Consider the following 19702-nt stretch of genomic DNA (forward strand, 5'->3'; position numbering starts at 1 on the left):
AGATATTGAATATAGTTCCCTGTGCTATGCAGAAGAAACTTACAGTTATTGGAGGAAAGGGTGTTTGAAGGGATATATTGGAAGTTCTAGAATTGCCAATATTTACTATATATAAATTAGATTAAAAAATCATTTCAATTATTTTAGTGCATGTAAAACTGTAAAGTGATTTCAATTTCTTCCTGATGTAACTCTCAATTATTGTGTTGTTCTCTGGCTTACTGTATAAAAGACATTTTTGCCTAATATTTTTGCATTAGTTTATGATTTTTTTAAATCATCTTCTGAATTGATAATGCAGTTCTGTTCCTCCTAGATTTTGAAGTCGAATGCTGTCAAGTAGAAAACCAAATCAAAGCAAATCAAATCACAATAAAGAATAAGGCTGAGGCCATTTCCTTAGAGTAAATATGCATTGTTGCATATGACTAAAGGAATCACAGGGGTTTATTATGGTTTGCAATTTCATTATATTGAACTGTATATGGATATATTTGTCTCTTACAGTAAATTTACTTTCTCCTTCTTTAAAAGGTAAATTATCTTTTCATCTAAAAGCAAAGGTGATAAAGACAAATTACTACAGACTGGCACTCTTCTCTCAGCATCATCAATTTAAAATGTGATACATACCCACAATCTTTAAAACTCCTCTATACTGACCTAAGGACATACTGTTCCCTGATCTCACCTGTGTGCCTGTATGTGTGCATGAATGTATTTCAAAAGTAGGAGCCTGTGATCATGATGTTCTGAAAACATAATGTGAGCACAAGGTCACCCTACTGTTCAATGCAGCATCCTTCCTTTCAGTGCAAACCTCTTGTGCCCCTATCCATTTGTAGATAATTCAGTAGCCTTGGAGCATTCTCTGTATTATTATCCACAATAAGCAGATCTCTTGTCTCCAATCCACTTGAGTGTGTGAGATGTTATTTCTCACATCATCAAGCATGTCTCAACCTGTACATCATTAAATCACGGTAAGTCAATTCTCAGCTTGAGTACCCTTTTTTTTTTTTTTTTCTCTTCTTGTTCCACTGCACTTATTTAGTTTTGGCCATGAAGTATGTAGAAAAAGAACCTTTTATTCATTTTAAACTGTTTACATTATTTAAGTAAACAACAGAAATCAAACCTTGGGAAAATGGAAGTTAGAACACCAGGGTTCAGGCAAGCCTGCATCAGGGCAGTGACACAGGCTGAAGCAGCAGGGGTTGAAAACCCCTTTCCGAGTGCTAGAATTAGCCTCGGGCAGCTCTAGGGTATCTTCATTTTAGACTCTCACTGCACCAAATTTTAAACACTGGGGACAAAGAAACTGCTCAGTTTCCATGAAGTGTTTATCTCTGGATACCAGTGATAGCCAGAAGTGCTTGGGTCACACAGGACATATGTGCCCACAAGTCTGCTGCAAGAGACTCTGGGGCTAAGGCGAACCAGAGTCCCCAAGAGGTGTCCTCTCCAGTAGCACAGACAGGAGCTGATAGGTTGCAAACAGTTACCCCTTAAGAGATTAGTGATACAGTATAGCTAGAGGTAAATGTTTTGAGAGTAGCTAATACGATAATATAGAGAAAAAAATATGTGATTTACTTATTTTAACTGAGGACCTTTAATATCTATCTCACTAAATCATTCCTCTTTGAGAACTTTTCTAATGGTATCAGAACCTCAAAAATCTTCTCTTGTACCCACTGCCACCCCCCCCTTGACATAAAACCTAAAGCAAATTTCAATTTACTTTCCAGTGCTCCTTATTTATAAATGAATTTATTGTGATATTTCTCCTACTCTCTCGTAAATAAAGATTCTTTAGTTGTACCAAAATCAGGGCTCCAACCTAGGCAAAGAGTTTATGCAACAGACCATTTGAACAAATATTAAAGAAAACAAAACTGAAGGAGATTTTTAGATCAACAAAAAGCTAGCTTGTAGAACGTGGAATGTGTCTAATTTTATTAGATCAAACTAACTTGAAAGTCTTTAAATACTTTCAATGACTAGAGCAGGGAATTCATTGATGAAGCAGAAAATGGGACATGAATTTGAGAGGAAGAAAACCAAGGAAAGGAGAATGGAAAATTGGTGTATTTTGGTTGACTGGTTGTTTGTTTTCTCAATGACCAGTAGAAGGATCAAGCCTACATCTGCAAATGTTGTTGGCTTTGGCACGAGATTCCTCATCCTTAACAAGAGATCTGAAAACTCACTTTCCTGTAAAGGAAAAATCAATGTTAACTTGATGAAAGGTTTTGTTTGTTTGTTTCCTTAACCATATAGGGCTGGCCTATACTTCATAGCCTAGGGTTTTTGTTTGTTTGTTTTTGCTGGCTGAACTCAGGTGTTGGAACCTTCATTGACTTCTGGAAGCCTATGCTTCTTGCTGCTATATTCTCCTGTAATATTTATTAAATGTCCAAAGCCAAGCTGTGATTTTAATCAGGATCTTCATACACTTAGATGCTTACATTACAACCTAATGTTAATGTGAGAGATGTATTAACTTTTTATACATGTGCATGTTTGTCCTACATTAATATCTATAATTTAGTTCCTCAATATATCACCTATTTATGGATAAGGGTCAAGTTTTTAATATGCCTCATGATGCACTAGGAAAAGTAAATCAATATTATGTCCTAATAAATGGACCAACTCTTACTGGAAGAGTGAGTCTTATAATGACACCATACAGTGTCTATGTAAGATGTTATTACATTACTAAATGACCTTGGATATTTAATTAATATATTTAACCAAATTAGATATCCAAGTAAGAATGACTTTTCTCAGCAGAATTAAAAAAAAAATAAAATCTTACGAATTTGATAAGCTGACCTTTTTTCACTTAACTACTTGCTGGACAAGTCTATGAGCACTTTTGCCTCTGTAAATCAGACTGATTGATGGCTTGGGTACACCAAATGCCTGTAACAGGTCAGCTTCCCTCTGGATGGCCATTAAGTTCTGCTTCCACCTTGTGGGTTTTATACCTAAGAAAATAAGTTGGATTTTTCAAAGTAAGTTATGCTACTTGTACTTATAATTACAGCAATGTTGCTTAAATATTAAGAAAGTAAATTAAAATAGATTTGAAATAGAAAAGATTTATTATTTTGATACAAACCCTTGTGTATTATGTTGTAAGTCAATAAAAATAATAGAAGAGGAAAATACGTGTGGGCCAAATAACTGAAAGACCGGAATGTGGAAATAATAGATTTTTGTATAGGTTTCCCCACAAGTGTTTCCAAATTCTCCTTGTAGAGTGAATAAAACTAAACTCAGAAATATTAAATGCTATATGATGCATATGTTTCATGCAGTTATGATAATATGCATTATTGTCATTTGACAACTTGTATCTGTAAAAATGACTCCTCCATAAAAATGTTTTTCTGTTTGCTAAGTTATGTAAATACATAGCTGTTGATGCCCACATGTGCACACACACCCCCCACATGCATGCATACATATTTACATATAATTTTCATTATTCACTTTTGAACTCATTTCAAGAATCCAAAAAAAATTTTTTTAACTTAATTGATTCAAACATTTACTTCTATTTGACTTACTCTGAAGACACAGAAAGAGGAAAAAAGAAAGAAAAAACAACTCTGATTTCAATCATTAATTACTTTTTTAGGTTGGCAAGTTTGGAGTTGTCAAGCTGATACCCCAGGTAAAAGATTTACCAGTTGTTTTCAAAGCTTGAGGTGAATTGTGTTATCTCTATTTTATAATGTCTTATAACTAACTTAATTTTGAAAAGCAAAGTATAAAATCAGAGCTTCAAGAACAGTAGTTCCTGTTGCTCTTAAATCATTCTGCCAGGAAATCTTGTAATTTTGAGGTAATTTCTTTTTTCTTCTCTAGACATGAGTATTCCATCATAAAGAACATGAAAGCACAGAGGAAGAAAGGACAATGATTTTTCTTAAAAGTTCAAGAAAGACTATTCTAACATCAGCCAATTGTTAACAGAACATTTTCCCTTTGTTCTTCCTTAACGTGGATTCCACTCTGCAGGACAGCTTTTTTACTTTAATGATGCCAGAGTAAAACATTTCACCAGATAATGTTAAGCAGGCAAGGAAGACTTTCTTCAAGGTGAGGGAGGCCAGAATGAACTCACCTCCGCTGAGATAAAGAGCAGGAGGATTTTAAGAGCAGGGGAAGGGCTACTGAATTTGCTAATTGGTTTGAGGAAAAGGAAAAGTAAACTTTCTCAGATTTTTATTACTGGAGTGAAGTGTCTACTGAAGTTAGGCTTCTACTTTCTCCCAAACACTGGGAAATAGAGGTGCAATCTTCCTTGATATTTACATTTCAAAGGGATCCTTAAATCCTTGAAGGGGGGAGAGAAAAAGCTCAAAAGCTGTAAGGAAAGGGAGGTCTGGACCTAGAGTCTGGAAGCAGCCTGTCTAGAGTTTAGTCAAGCTGAAGGGAAATTAAGGCTGCCTTGGTCAATGGAAATACTCTTTTTCTTTAGTGGCAAATATGGTAGCCACTAGCTATGTGTGGCAACCGAACCCTTGAAATTTGGCTATTTTGACTGAGTTATTGAATAATTAATTGTATTTACATTCAGTTAAGGTAAATGTAAACTTAATCAGTCCCATGTGATTAGTGGCTACAGATTTGGCTATAGAGATAAATCAACCTAGATATAAATCAAGGCATAATTCAATAGTTATTGGTTTGAACAAAAGTAAAATCTTAGTTAAAAATTAAAAATGATTGATCATCTATAAAGCATCTGTGTTTACGCTTAGGATATTTGATGCACTGCTTTTGGATGCTCTTCTTTATCTTTTTGTTGTTATTTGTTGATATGTTCTTTCACTTACGATGCATCATCAAAGGGCACCAAGTAAACAGACACCAACTTATTAATTTTCAAATATGTGTGCTCAATTATTACTCATTTCCAAATACAAGAAAGGCACCGCAGCAACACGGGATTTCTTAAGAAAGAAAAGTAAACTTTGAAATTCTGCATTTCTGCTTTGGTAACAATTGTGTTATGCATTCAGTGTTTGGGATGCACAACACTGTATTTCAAAACCAGAATCTCTCTTAAGTTCCTTTAAAATTGTTATTTGTTTACCTCACTTTTTTTTTTTTCCTGGATGAGTGAGGCGGTTAAATGCTCGTGTCCATAATTAGATTATTTTCCCACTGCCTATTCCACCTCTGCTGCAGGGGATAGAAATTTTCAGCAGAAGTTTATCTGCCTCCTCATTCCTTTTTTCTTTCTTTTCTTTTTGAAAGGTGTACATTATCATCCTAAGGTTAACCTTTGTCCTCTTGTTACCTACTTCCCTAACTGACTCTCGAGTACCTATATTTCCTCCTCAATTCTCCTCCCACTTGTAACATCAACCTGTCTTTCTACTGATTCCTTCTCCCCACCTGTGCCTAAAGTCAAATTAATTTTTTTCCAGTTAAGAACCAAACAAATCAATAGCAGCAACAGTAACAACAGCCTCCCCCCAACAGACAACTTTGGTTAAGTTATGATCACTTGCTCCAATTTTTAATGCGTTGAAATATATATGTCATAAAGACATTCCCAGACCCTCCTTTTTAACAAATGTAATCTAGGGAAAGAAACTAATAAACAAACATTAACCCAATGTTACAGATATAGAAGTAAAAATTATTTTTAAAAAAATTAAAAAGATTAAAAAAGAAAGGAAGAAAGGAAGGAAGAGAAAAAGGAAGGAAGGAAGGAAGCTGTGAATCCGACGTCAGGCCAAAAACTTTAAACTGATAGTCATATAAGCTCAAACACATCCTAAAAAGAATGAAAAGAAGAGAGAAAAATCTATATTTTCTTGCTCCACTCCCCCACCTTTAATGATTCTGATGTCCTCTTTTACATCTTCATGTTTATTCTGTTGCAACTCGTTGTAGTTACTGCCTTTTTTCAATTAAAAAAAAAAACTTAATACGTTATACACAAGTAGGATTTATAGAGAAATTGGAGAAGTTTTCATCATTTGGTTATTTGTTTATATAACACATCACTCCATTAAGTCAGAAATGGAAAATATGTGGGAGTTTGGATAGAACTCTATCGTAAAAGACAGCACAACCTAGGAAAGAAAAGCTCAAAGTATAGAGTCTGATAATCCAGGTTTAGGACTTGACTTTGCCCCACTCCTGCTGTGTCACCTTGATTAATTCGCATAACTTCTCTGTGCCTATTTTCTTTCCTGTAAAATTGGAATAACAACAGTGCCTGCTTCATAAAGTTGTTTATAGGATAAAGGAGCTAGTGGATTGAAAGCATTTCACTGAGGGTCTGGCACACGATAAAATTTCAGTGGATGTTAACTATTAATATTTATATTATTTTATTTATATTATATTACAGTTGATTCTTGATCAACACAGATTTAAATTTCCCAAATCTATTTACATATGGATTTTTTCAATAGTGGATACTGCATGATCCACTGCTGTTGTTCTGAGGATGTGGAACCATGGATACTGAGGGCTGACTACAAAGTTACACACAGATTGTCCACTGCTTGGAGGGTAGGCACTTCTATTCCTCGAGTTGTTCAAGGGACAACTATTATATTATATTATATTATATTATATTATATTATATTATATTATATTATATTATATTATATTATATTTCTGCTTAAGAATTAATTTTCTCCAGAGTCCTTTACTTTTTTCCCTACTACCACTGTGGGCAACCTTGTTCGTTTCTAAAACATGGCTTTTCAGACTTGATTAGCAAATCTTTGTTGCAGTTCAGATCTCTGTAACATTCCAGCCTCAACCATATTCTCAGCTACTTTTTATGCGTGACAACTAGGTTGTCCTTGGATAGATCACTACATCAAATCTGAAATAACGACCACACCTCTCCCTCTCTCTATCTTAGCCTCGTGTAGGCTTCTTACCTAAGCATTCTCTATGTTGATTAAAGCAACATTGACCCTAAAGCAAATCAAAAATTTCGAAAATACTTGCTTTTGCCCCCTCACCTCAATTATATGGCTATTGTCAATATTATAAAGGTGAAATGGGGAAACAATCATCTTGGAAATTTTGGGTCCATGGCAAGCATTTGTTCTAAAGGGATACGACAAGTCATCAGTAAGAGGTACATTTCCTTATATATTTTCTGTCTCTGTCACTTTGCTTTAATTTCATTTCCCCTCCCCCTGTTTTAATTAGGCTTTCAGCTGCTCTTTCCTAGCAGAATTTGTCCCTGATTTCCCAGCTTCCCAAGTAATCATTCATGTCTTCAATATATTCGGTGAGCTTCATTTTCTATAGCTTATATTTTGAAACCTTTTAGAGGTCTCAAGCCCTTCACAGTCACTCTCTGCCATGCGTCTGCATTCTTGAATCTCTTCTCATTTTAGTCCTTGGCCACTCCCCATACTGCCCTATTTCCCAAATAACCCAGGATTTTTCTCATACTTTTGGCTTGCTAGACACTGGTTTCCCTTGCTTGAATCACTTTCTCTCTTTCTCATCTGAAAAAATACTGATTTTTACCCTCTTTAAAGTCAACGAAACTGTTATCTCCTCTGTGAAAATCTCTTTTTCCTGAAAAAAACTTTGACATATAATAATTTCTCCCCCTTACTAATAAAGCATAAATGCACTGTCTTACCAAATTATATTATAAATATTTTTACGCTTTTATTTTTTTCACTAGTGGAGTGTGAGCGCTTAGCAACTAGATATTATTTTGTTAATATCTGTAGTTCTTGCCTCAATTGATCTTTATATGCATGAGTAATATTTTAAAATATGTGCATAATTAAAGAAAACACATTAAAGTTTGTTATTTAGTCTTGTTAACCGTAAGTCTCTATTAAAAAGTGTTTTTAAAAAGATTTTTTACCTCCAATTGTTAAAAAAATTAAAATTATAACAATTAAATATTAATATACCTACTTCTAATTCAATTTATAATAAGTTATTTTGGATGGTTTAAGATATGAAATAACTTGTATTTGATTATTTCAACTTTTCAAACTTTTAAGCATTGGGTTTTCATATTTTGTCTAATTCTCTCTAGTATTTTAGAGGATAGATCGCCATCTGGTGGAAATCTTAAGTCTTAACTAAATGACCTCAAACAACTTTGTGTAGCCTGTTTGTTTATGTTATTATTTCATGAGCATGTTAATAAGAATTCTGGTTATACAGAAGAAAATGTATTAAATTTGTGAGCTGAAATGCAATATAAAATAAGAGCAAATAAGTTTTAAAATTAGACGAGGGTGTTTCTGCTTGCCTTAACCATCCATTTGTATCACAATGAATTTTATATTGTGTATATTAAGGTCATTGAAACTCAACAAATAGAGAAATAACCAATTGGTGACCCATGACTTGCTTTTGCTAATTATCAGGCAAGTTTTAAAATTTCAAATTTCTATGTTTTTGTTTCAGTAAGGCTCATATACAAACATTTCAAAATTGATCATATCACTATTTCTAAAGAGATAAATTGTTGAGAATCATTCTAGTGGTTGGTAGTTTCTTTCTAAGATTCTAAAGTTGCTGATCATATTCTCAGTACAGTTATTGACATCACCTTGAGAGGCAGTGTATTTTCATCTAATGAGGGTGTAAATCTTGCTGGCTACATTTTATTCCCCCCAAATTAAAATTTAATATCACCATAATGGAATGTTTGCCTAGACATGCTAGGCTTGACAGAGATGATTTATGTTTCTGAAAATATAACTAAATTGCACAGAGCCCTTGAGGGACCTAAAAGCAGAATGTGTTAGGGGAATGAGGACTACATTGTGAAGTAGGAAAACTCAAGGGCAGCCCCAGTTCAGTTACTAATTAACTAAGAATTATTATTATTATTACTATTACTATTATTATTAATGAGATAATGCAAAATAGTTTTCATATCACATATTATTAAACCCTCACAACCATCATACAATCCAGGTTCCCTTATCATCTCAGTTGGATAAATGATAAAACAAATTCAGAGATACAAAGTATCTTTCTCAAGTTCAAGGCGCTAGTACAGGACAATGCTGGAGAAATTAGCCAAACCGTCTGAGGTTCTGTTTGCCTGTTGGAAAAGTAATAATCTGTAAATTTTTTTGAAGAGTTTAGTTTTTTTGGGCAGTTAGATCATAATTACTAGGTTTGTTTTATTTTGGGAACAATTGCTGTGTCTTTAAATTAGTTTATGCACATTTTACTAGAGTGCTATCCTAAATAGATAACGTATGATAGAATTGTAGTGTAAAAAGCAGTCTAGAAAAATATACATGCATAGTTCAAATAGATTAAAACAAAGAACCATAGCAGGTTTTGTGGTTAGCACTGTAGGAGTTCCCAGCTATTCATCTATGATTATCACAGCCGTCTGCAGCTGACCTGGATGTAAGCTTTATCTTGAAATTCATGATAATGACCTCTTTAATTTTCTTTAAAATTATATTGCCTATGTATCTGCACCTAAAAATAATTTAGTTTTGCCTGTTTTTCTTGTTTAATCACACTATACATTATTTGATGTTTGTTTTAGTCAGTGTTTCTGAGAATTATGTTATTGTATGAACACTCAGTTTATTTTCATTGTTCTACAGTAATCCATTGTATTAATTTGAAATTACCTAATTATTTATCAGATTATTGAAGGATTCTGTTTTCTTCCTCAACCTATTTCTTAGATTAGTTGTGAAACACTGTAACAAGATTTCTGTGTCGTAAGTTATGCACATCTTCAAAATTACTCAGTAATTTCAATCTAATTTTCAAAGTACCAATTTTACCTCCCATCCACGAAGTGAATTTTTTTGCTTTTGTTTTTGCCACTTTGGTGGCAAAATTTTGCTTTTCCTTGATGTTAACATGGTTACACTCTTTTCCATAGGATTATAAGCTATTTGTATATTATTCACTTTAGTGCTCATTTTTTCTGTTATACCACCTACTTTTTATTGTCCATTTGAAGAGACTCAATGTATCTGGAATAAAAATTCTTTCCTGATAAATAGGGTGCTCTAGTGAAAATAAAACTCAGTATAGAGTCAGGCAGCTGAGAAGCAAAGAACAGATAATGGAGATTGGAAAAATGGTAATTTATTGTAAGATGATCACCATGGCAGTCACAAAATATTTGGTACAACCCACATCAGCCAAAATAAGGAAAAAAAAAAAGTTTCAAGAAGTAGCCATGAGGGAGTGGGTTATGGGTTGGAAACAAACTCCATTCTATTTCTGATTACCCAATGGCACATTCATTTCTAAATTAATCTCTTCTTGTAATGCTTTGCTTAATGCAGTAATACCTTGTTCGATGCTGCACGTAGCAAAGAATTTTTAGAAGAGATTAGCTCAGAAACAAAATGTGCCATTGGATTAATTGAAAATGAAACAGAATAGAGCAGAGACTTAAGAGAGTTTTCAACCACAAAGCTTTTTTTTAATTATCAAGAAATGCTTTGATAACCAGGGACGATTATACTCAACCTTTCTACAAGGAATAAATCAGGGATATTAACAATCATCCTACTGTGAGTGTTTACTGGCACATAAACCCAAGCAGAGTGAAACAAAAAGCTGACCACATTTATAAGAAAAGTCAGCTTCTGTTACAACCAGGAATCTGAATGCACACTGTTTATGCATCTTCATATCTACAGCAGCCATTGAGCCCAGTGGTCTACATGCAGGAAGCAGATGACTGAAATTCCCAGCTCCTCAGGAGGCCACACTGTCTACTTCAGATGTGACAGAGACACAGTGGATAAAGAAGACATCATCAGAGTGCAGAAATGGGACCAGAGAAAGCAGTGGAGTTAGGAATCTCTCCCAGAGAGAAGATTTGGGACTCAAACCAAGAAAATATCCCAAATACCTCCACAGGTTACAGTAACTGTAAATTCCCATTACCGTTACAGAATTGCTGTGGACTACAAAATCTTTCATTCTTCCATTATTTTTTTCCAAGTGGGAGTATTTGATTCCATTTTATTGTCCCAGTTCCTCTAATTCCAGTTGGTGTGTGGAGAGGTGATAATTTTCCCTTTTTATTTGTAAGTCTTTGGCTCCATTTGGGCCCCCGTCACTGAATAAAACATTGAAATCATGCCTCTTGGGAAGGGAGCGAGTGGATTTTGCCTGTTGAGGAATAGTGAGCTGAATTTCTGGTGAACAGACAGGTTGACTGACCGGTTTCCATGTTTTCACCAAATCTTTCCAGCTTTTTCCTTTGCAGCAACACAGTAGAATCATGCATCCCTACTCTATCTTTTGTTTTTGTTTTTGTTTTTGTTTTGGAAATCTTCTGAGGCCTTTTACCTTGCTTTGACCACTGAGATATGAGTAGAGTGACTGTTATGTCACGTAGGGACAGAAACTTTAACAGCCAGTTTGTAACTTACCACATTGGCTTCCCACTGCTGTGGTGACCATAGATCACGTTTCAGGAGAAAACTTGCACCCCTGAGTGACTCCAGGAGCAGATCTGTCTAATGATGTAAGTCAGATGTGAACTGTGTGTGAAATATCAACTTTTTGTTCAAGCGAGTAAAATTTTTGAGTTGTCTATTACCACAGAATTGGATGACCTGCTGTGATTGTTCCCATAACAAGATGTGTTTTTATCAATTTCTATAACACTTGGACTGCCCTACTTAATACTTTCTGAACAAAAGGCTCAGTAAACATCAGGTCTCCTTTATCTTACTTCCTATTGCTTCTGTATTTTAAGTCTCTCTATTTTAAATACACTGTATATTTTTAAATATTAGTTAAGGCTGGTTAAGATTTATTCATATATGTATCACTTTTCTAAATTTTTATTCCTTAAACTATCTTGGAATTTTCTTCTGGGATTCCTTTCCTCCTTTGTGAAGCACAGGCTTCGTGAGCGATGGATTGTGATGTGGAGGTATGGCTTAGGCTAGACTTTTTTTTTTTTTTTTTTTCCAAGAACGAAATATCGAAAGAAAAGAGAAAACCAGTTTCTTAGGTGTCAGGGTTCAGGAAAGGAGCCGCAGATCTGGGTTAGGAGCAGTGGACATCCAAGGGGTGGGCAGAGGGCCACCTGGGCCCCGCAGTCTCAGGTGATAGATTCTACTTTCCTTTTCTTTCGACCCAATAACTCTGAGGGACAGTTTGTTTCTGGGTACAAAGTGGTTCTTTTTGCACTGGGAGGCCAGTAAGAAAAGGAGAATTTCCATTGACCACATGAACTAGACCATAGTGAGAACAGGAGGGTGCCTGGTTTTATAGCACAAGTGGCTACAGAAGCCAAATTTGAGCTGACGTTGGTCAAAGTCAGGGAATGGGCAGTGACAGACCAGAAAGATTTCTATCTCACTCCATGGCTCAGCCGTCTTTGTGGTGTCGAGGTTGTATTTAGCTGTGTGACAGTGAATATCAGGAGCCCAGAGGAGCCCAGAGGGGTCCCGGCGGGTGTGTGGATGAACCAGGCTCTGGAGGATCGGGCTGACTCCTGAGGGTCACTCACCTCCATCCAGGTCACAAACTTAAGGGCTCTGCCTGGGAGCTCTTGTCACCGCCGCCAAAGTTCCTGCTGCTCCCTGTGTGGGAGAAGGTGACCTCAGATCTAGGTCATCCAGAGCTTCGCAGGATGAGTGATGCATGGACTTATTGGGGAGTTCCTGCTCCTGATGGTCCACAGCCCCACCCCACACCTGCATTGCCGGAAATGCTCCGATGAGTAGAGAGGAGATGAGGTCACACAGACCAAACATTCTTTACTTCATGTGAAACTATGGCTACACTCACTTTCATAATACATCCTTGCTGCTTCTATCAAACCTTGGGCAGATTTGATTCTGTCATTAAAGAGAGAAGAAAAGGTGTCAAAGTCTTTTGTCTTGCCTCCAATAGACAAATAATTTATTAGTTGACTTATTCATTGTATAAGTTTTGTTAGAGAAAGGTTGACACAACTGAGGGGAAAGTTTTGAAAACAGTGAAGAGTAATTTTTACTTGCTCCTTTCACAAGGGATGTAAGATCACTTTGAACTAAGGAGGAAGTTACAAAATGCATTCTGAAGGTTAAGGTTAAGCCAATCACGTTGAGAAGGGTATTTTTATTTTTGAGTTAAAATGGGCTGATTCTTGATCAAAGATTTAAAGTGCTGTTTCTTTTGCCTTATGGCCAAAGGAAATGGCCTGGAAGAGTTTCTCCAGGGCTAATTAACTACTGTGTGTTATGAAGAAGTAAATGAAGTTGCTGCTTAATAGTCTTTTTCCTCCAGTAGGGTCAGCTGTGATGTAGGTTATCTACGTACTTAATGTTAACAACACGCCTACTGACAGTTGCAAGTGAACACACTTACATATCCTGTGTTTTATTTTAACTGAAAGAAATATAATCCAGTGATCTGAGTAAAATGTGTAGCCAGTAGTTAAAACACAGACACAGACACAGACAGACACACACACACACACACTTACACACAGTTACATTTAGGATGCAAATGAACTCTGAGATCCATTTATTTTCCTAAGGGTTTCAAGAAAATAATCTTAGGGGTTGAGGGCAAAGTTGAGTGTACTAATAAGAATGCTTTTGTTATTTGCTCTTACTTTTTCTTCTTATTTTTTCTCTAGAAGTCCAATACTTTGTCACCTTTCAAATGTATCCGGTTTATATTCTCAGGATCAACCCCAAGCCTTTTTTCCTAACATTATTTCTAAACTTGCCATTATATTTCAAAGTCCATCACCTTTTCATAATATTCTTTAAAATGATACTGTCTTGTTCAGTTGATTCAAGTGTAATTTAACAGTTGTTAAACATTGGCCTGTAATTCTAATGTACCACTTAATTTGCAGAGAAGAAAAATGAAAATTAGGTATTTTAGATCACTAGCAGTTGATTGTTTTTCAGTGGAGAAATTCAAGTCTATGTATGGGAATGGATTGTACTTTCTTTTTTTTTTTTTTTGTAAGGAGTAAAGTGCATTAAGCCAAAAAAGTAGTAAATGAGTCCTGTGTTTATAGAAGCATAACTTTAGTATCCTAGACTTCACTGTAAATGAAGAGCTTCTATACAATGAGGGGCTAAGCTGTTCAGCATAATCATGTGAAACCTTTTCTGTTTGTGATATTAGTTGCATTTGTACAGATTATCCTAAATTGATAAAATTGAGTCTGCAAGCACAAATGGAAATAAAAGCTCCTTTTTATTTTCTCTTTGATCCAATGTCTGTCATTGAAAAGGCTGGATTGCAGATTAAGAGGAATAGTCAATAAAACCATGACTGGGAGGAACAGGTTGGCTGTTATTTTTTCTCCTGAAGTCTAATACTCGTTGAGGAAATCAGCAGAGGTGGTCAAGTCAACTAAGGTGGGGCATCAACTAAGAACGTCAAAGAGAGTATTATCTAATATCCAATATAACATTTTCAGTTTTTGAATAGTACTTTCAAACCGTTGACCAGATACCTTTAGTCAACTTTTAATAAACGTTTGAATATTTGAAGTTATCTATATCCACACTTGGTTGAAAATGGCATATTTTACCACAGCAGAGGGAGAAGCTGGTTGATAGATAACCAGGTAACATTTGTGGAAACTTAAAAATCTTTTAGGTATTGATAGAAATGTTGATAGAGTAAACAACACACAAGATTAAAAGGCAGACTATGGTCTTGGGGAATTACTGACTGCTCACTGGAGGCTGGGAAATGCAAATTTAGAAATGTTTTTTGTGTACATTCGGACCTCTGTATCTAGAAATTCTGCATCCTCATTTTCAACCTACCTCAGATCAGAAGTATTAAAACAAATTCCAGAAAGTTCCAAAAGTCAACTGAAATTGCCATGTACTGGCAACTATTTCCATAGCATTTACATTGTATTTACAACTATTTCCATAGTATTTGCCTTTTCTTAGATACTGTAAGTAGTCTAGAGATGATTTAAATTGTTCTGGAGAGTGTGCATAGGTTATATGCAAATACTATGCCATTTTATATAAGGGACGTTAGCAACTGCAGATTTTGGTATTCACTTGAAGGGGCTGGGATCAATTCTTAGCAGATGTAAAGAGATGACTGTAATGCATAGTCTGTTTCCAAATGCTAATACTATGATCAACTTGAAATGCCTTAGCCAATATGTGACTGTACTTTCTCCTTAGACAGGCTTTACACATTTATTCTACCTCTAAACCAGTTGAATTTCTACACATATCCATAGAGTTCTCCTTAAAAGTTGCCCAGATCATGTCACTTCCAAACTTAAAGCCCCACAGCAATTTCTTGTGTTTTTAGAATCACATCTAAAATCATTAACCTGGACTCTAAGGCCCAAACCCATTCATGTCTACTTCTTTGAAGGAGTCTGAAAAAGCTGTCATTCTGGTATATTTCACTCCTTCAAAATCAGCAGGTCCTCTCTTAACCCTTGAGGACTTTCATGCATGCCCTTCCTTTTGCCAGGGACAATTTATTTTATTTTTTACATTTTTTATTGAAGTATAGTCAGTTTATAACATTGTGTCAGTTTCTGGTGTACAGCATAATGTTTCAATCATACATATAGATACATATGTTCTTTTTCATATTCTTTTTCATTATAGGTTACTACAAGATATTGAATATGGTTCCCTGTGCTATACAGAAGAAATTTACTGTTTATCTATTTTATATATAGTAGTTAGTATCTGCAACTCTCAAACTCCCAATTTATTCCTTCCCACCCACTTCCCTTCTGGTAACCATAAGTTTGTTTTCTATGTCTGTGAGTCTACCCCTTTCTGTTTGTAGATAAGTTCCCTTGTGCCTTCTTTGGGTTTTTCTTTTCTTTTTTTTTTTTCAAGATTCCACATAAGGGTGATATCAGATGGTATTTTTTTTCTCTTTCTGGCTTACCTCACTTAGAATGATGATTTCCAGGTCCATCCATGTTGCTGAAAGTAGCATTATTTTATCCTTTTTTATGGCTAAGTAGTATCCATTTCATAAATATACCACAAACTCTTTATCCAGTCATCTGTCAATGGACATTTAGGCTGTCTCCATGTCTTGACTATTGTAAATAGTGCTGCTATGAACATTGGGATGTATGTATTTTTTTCAAATTAAAGTTGCTGGGGACACTTTAAATTTATAGCCCAGGTCAAATGCTTCTTTCTCTGTTTCAATAACATATCCTCAGTGTATTTCCACAGCACTGTTTACTTCTTCTTTAGAGATAATGTAATAATTGTTTTATACTTGCGTAAGTAATTTTACATATCATCAATCTCCCTGATTAGACTATGGGGTCATAAAAGTAGGGGTCATTCCTGGCTTGTGTACCACACTAACACCTGGGAGATGTTTTGCTGGTAGTTGACTTAAAACTCATACTTCGTTGAGTGAATGCATTCATGAATAATTAAACAAATCAGGAATGCAAGGCAGACGGAGAGAAAAATATTGAACTTTTTCACACTTGGTAGTTATGCTAAGAGTAGTAGTAATAATATTAATGTTACTGACATGTAGCAGTCACTGTGCAGCCCTTAAGAATCAATCTTCTGATAACTTCACATGTTTTAAACAATTGAATTTATAACCAGCTTTCTAGCTCAAGTTCTAGGAATTTCACCCCATATTTTCACCATTTTTGGCTCTAATTACATGTTCATTTTTCTCCTACCCCTATAAGGCATTAATTACTTTATTGTTTTTCTTAAGTATCATCTAACACATGTCTGTAGACACGATGTGTTAAAGGTCCATTTTCTCACTCACACAAAAGAGTGCAACTGATATTTCTTAGTTAATATCTGTTTAAGGGCGTGTTGGAGTGCCCTGAAAGCAGCGAATGCACAGTCCATGTTGTGCAGGTGAAAGTGATGAGGAGATGTGCCTTGTTAAAATGATTTGAATTCAATAAGGGTGGTTTAACATCCTTAGTAACTTGTGTCTTTGAGAGTTTAAATAAGGCTATCTTTAAAAAGAGTCTAACTGTAAGGAAAAAAGCACACTTCTATTATTTTAGTTATATACATTGTTCATTTGTGAGTAGTTTAATTTGATATAAGAAATAAAAGAAAATGGCTACTGAACAAAGTCTTGGCTCAGATTATTATAGTGAGAAATCTTGGTACATACATATATATTAACATGGGAGACGTGGGGAAGGCTTCCATTTCCAGGCCTATGGGAATGCTTTTGCCAAACCTGAAAGCAAGAACAAAGGGGCATTTTGGAACACTTTATGAAAGTATGCATAATCTGGAAACTCCATGTTCTGAGATTCTCCGATGGAAGGACTGAAAGCTGGAATGAAGGTTTGAGGAACTGCCTCTCAGTTCCACATTTCAGGCAATCTTCATCAAATTTACTGATAACAAGTCTGTTTGTACAGCAAGTGAGAAGCTTGGTATGAGTAAAGAATGCTTTTGTGAAGCAACACTAGTGTATGAAGTGTGAAGAATTTCAATACTCCAGCTGTCGTTCCTGTAATAGAATGTATAACATAGTTCCAGACGCATTGTTCCCAGACTTAATTGCATAGCAATACTCGGATCAAAGAAACAGGTAACGTTCCTGGAAATATGAGCTTGGCTATGACTCAGTAAGTAGTTCAGACGATTATGCTCTGTGTTGCATGAATGAAGTCATAAAAATTCAACTTTAAATGTAATTATGATAAAAAAAATCATTTTGTTAATGTACTCTAGTTGATTGCCTAGTGAGTTACATTAATTTTAGACCAAAATACATGCTAAGCATAGGAATGTCCTTTAGCTACAAAATGACTTTTTTTTTCTGGCTAAAAGAAATTGAAAAACACATAAGCAATTGAAAAACTGCTTAATTTATTGACACAAAGATGGTCAGAATTAAAGTACACAGTCATAGATTATGTACATTTAGAAGCATTTTGAAGAATTATTAAAATTAACTACTTTAGGTTTCATGTTTCTATAGATGATCTGTCTCAGATCACCCCAGAGTCTAACTTTTAATGATTCTTAAAAATATCCCCTATTTGAATTGAAGTACTCTAAACATTTACCTATTTTATGCCACAATTAATCTTTTCAACATGCATATTAACAATATGGGAAAGGTTAAAACATATAATTATTTTAGTAACTTATTTGCAGTATACTTTGTTATTAAATCGTTGCTTATTGTGTATAATAGACCATTAGCACATTTGTATGCAGAGGTTACTTAAAAAGATGATGATATTCAGAATAATCATAATTTTTTAACTTTAGTATTTAAACACTTGATTTAGATAAAAACAATACTAACAAAATCTATTAGTGTCATTTAAGGTAACTATAAAAAAAGACCATGCCCTTTAGAGCATAGCCAGAATTATATTCTGAAGGTCATCATCTTCTAAGACACTGACTATATAAACTGGGAAGTTTAAAGTTATATTGGGTTCAAATGAGGTGTATTTATTTTCTATTGCTGCATAATACACTGCCCCAAATTTAATGGCTTATATAATGTTTTAGGTTAGACACCCAAATGGGCTCAATTGGGGAATTAAAATATGCAGTCCTATATTATGGGTCTACAATGCCAAAATCACGATGCAGGCCCAGTTGAGCTCTTATCCAGAGGCTCTGAAGAAGAATCACTTTCAAGCTAATTCAGATTTGGGATAATTTAGTTCCTTGTGACTAAAAGATGGAGGTCCTCGTTTGCTGGGCAGCTGTTGGCTGGACATCTCTCTCAGCTCCTAGACACCTTTCTCTGGTCCTTGCATGCTGTGAAAGAAAAACTGCACCTGATCAGTTAAACATGCAAGCAAACCTTTTTTCAAGACTATTGAAATAGGAGAAAAGGAATGATTCCAACATGGAAGAGAACTTGAACTAAACTCTGCTTTAACAAAAGCCATGAAGATTTTTAAACACTTAGTTGAGCTAATGGACATGCCGTGGATAAGGTTAGGGGAGAGGTGGGGCAGTTACAATTGCTGCTTATTGAAGTTAGGCTCCGCTCCTCCTACAAAAACTGGAGGGTAGAGGTGGTCTCTTCCTTAAAGATTACGTTTTAAAGGGATGACTCCCAGGTCCTTGAGAAAAACACTTCTGAGTTGTGGAAAACTTACAACTCATGAGGGGCAGAGAAAGAATTTGCAATTACAATTTTTTTTTTAAATAACTGCTCTAAGAAAAGGGAGGTTAGGAACCTAGAGTTAGAAAGAAACCTGTCTAAAGTTTAGTCAAACAGAAGGAGACATTGATAGTATCATCTAAGTAAGTCTGTCTCCCTGCTCCATCTTCAAAGCCAGCAGTGTTTTCCTGAATCATTCTCATGCTCTCTGATTTCTCTTTCTGCCACCATCTAGAGAAAACTCTCTACTTACTACGGACTCATATGATTAGATTAAGCCCACCCAGATAATCTCTCTTTGCCGCATGATGCTCCATGATCGCAGGAATGACCTCCATCATATTCACAGGTTCCACTCACAGTCAGTGAGGTTGGAAATTATGCAAGGGCGAGAGTTATTGAAAGCCAGTCCTAGAATTCTGCCTACTGCATGAGGTGTGCATTTCTCCTTACATTAGAATTCCCATAAACCAAGTTTAACTAATTCAGGGCTACACATTTTGAAGAAGAGAGTGGAAAAAGGGCTCCAATGTACACACTTCAGTTGTTTTTTTATAAGGAGAGAAATGTGGTGGATCCAGTGTGTGAATAGCAGAGGTAATTGGAAGGATGT

The sequence above is a fragment of the Camelus ferus genome, chromosome 3, assembly GCF_009834535.1.
Source record: "Camelus ferus isolate YT-003-E chromosome 3, BCGSAC_Cfer_1.0, whole genome shotgun sequence".
Classification (NCBI taxonomy): domain Eukaryota; kingdom Metazoa; phylum Chordata; class Mammalia; order Artiodactyla; family Camelidae; genus Camelus; species Camelus ferus.